This window comes from Barbus barbus (genome assembly GCF_936440315.1).
Source record: "Barbus barbus genome assembly, chromosome: 40".
In the NCBI taxonomy this organism is placed as follows: Eukaryota; Metazoa; Chordata; class Actinopteri; order Cypriniformes; family Cyprinidae; genus Barbus; species Barbus barbus.
Genome location: NC_136718.1, coordinates 24,896,730 through 24,898,444, shown reverse-complemented (window position 1 = coordinate 24,898,444; position 1,715 = coordinate 24,896,730).

Below are 1,715 nucleotides of genomic sequence, written 5' to 3'. Positions count from 1 at the left end.
GGTAAGAAAGCAAGTAAACAAGTCAATAAATCCTTTTTCTGAATCAGATCTCTTCCATTTTATAGTTTACTATATCCCTCATGAGCACACTCACAAAAAAATAGATAATCTTAACCCTAATGATATATTTGAATATATAATGTGTGTGCGTATATATAGGCCTATATATATATTACTACTAAATTAATTTAAAATAACTTACTTGTTGATATTTTATTTTTGTGGTCACGTGACTCGCGATCTCTTTATTGTTAAGTTGCTCAGTAAACTAGATTGCATAACTCGCCTCATTTTATGGACATTTGTCTTATTATCCTTAACCATCTGAATCTGGCGGTGTGAATGAGACTAAATTATACAAATGTCTTGATCGGCGTGACCGTGAGCTGAACAGGGTGTTTTCTCGGAGGTCCTGGGAGAAGCACGCGCAGCAGTGAGAGAGAACTCTGGACGAGCGCGCGCTCCCCTGCGCGCCCACGCGGAGACACAGACCTCATCCCACAAGGTCAATAATACATAAATGTCGTTTGCTGATAGATAATAACAGTGATTTGAATTGTTCCAGATTGTAAAGAAGTTCAAGCTAAACCACACACAGGTAAAATCAGTCTGTCAAAAAAAAGTACTTATTCCAAAAGCATAGGTTTGAATTGTAACAAAAGCAAAAAAATCCTTCTCTTTAAATATGAAGAGGTCAAGCAAGAGGAGTTAATCTAGATTTCACAAAAGGCTTTTTGACCTATTATAATAGGCTTTAAGTCAGACACTGAAGTGAGTTGCTGTTTTTGTCACTTTGGAGGAAGATGTCATTCACAGAGAAATGTTGGTCAGATTTGTTTAGTGTTCATTCAATCTACTTTTTTAAGTCATGTTTTCTTTGGATTGTTGATTGACTTCTCAAAAAATAATATAGGAAAATAACATGGATACTAGGCATACACCTTTAATTTTCTTAAGGGATTAAGGGAGTTTTATCTGTATATGTTCTTTCTTTGTTTTGTTTGCAGTAGGACATCTTGGAAAATGCTATCTTTAGCCTGATAGCACTGAAAGCGCATGTCCCACCCTCCCTGCAGTCACTGCCCAAAGCCACGCCTCCTGAACACATATAAGAGACTTTCAACCAGCATAACAAAATATGTTTCTGAAGACAATCACCTATTGCACCTTTAATGGTTTGATGTTTTGTACTGTTTAAGAAAGAAAAAAAGAAAATAGATTTGCGAAACGCGCTCCGAAGTCCCGATCTGAATCAAAACTGCTCTTGAAGTCTAATGGTTAGAGAGTCGGACTCGTAATCCAAAGGTTGCGAGTTCGAGTCTCGGGTCGGCAGGGATTGTAGTGCTCTCTCCACCCTCAATACCACAACTGAGGTGCCCTTGAGCAAGACACCGAACCCCCAACTGCTCCCCAGGCGCCGCAGCATAAATGGCTGCCCACTGCTCCGGGTGTGTGTTCACGGTGTGTGTGTTCACGGTGTGTGTGTGTGTGTTCACTGCTGTGTGTGTGCACGTTGGATGGGTTAAATGCAGAGCACGAATTCCGAGTATGGGTCACCATACTTGGCAGTATGTCACTTTCCAATTTAAATCAAATGATTCACGATACACGCTCCGGATTCCCAATCTGAACCCTCTACGAAGTTCCGATCTAAATCGAATGATTTGTGCTCAGAGCACGTATCATGAATCCTTCAATTCTCCAATTGATTCGTG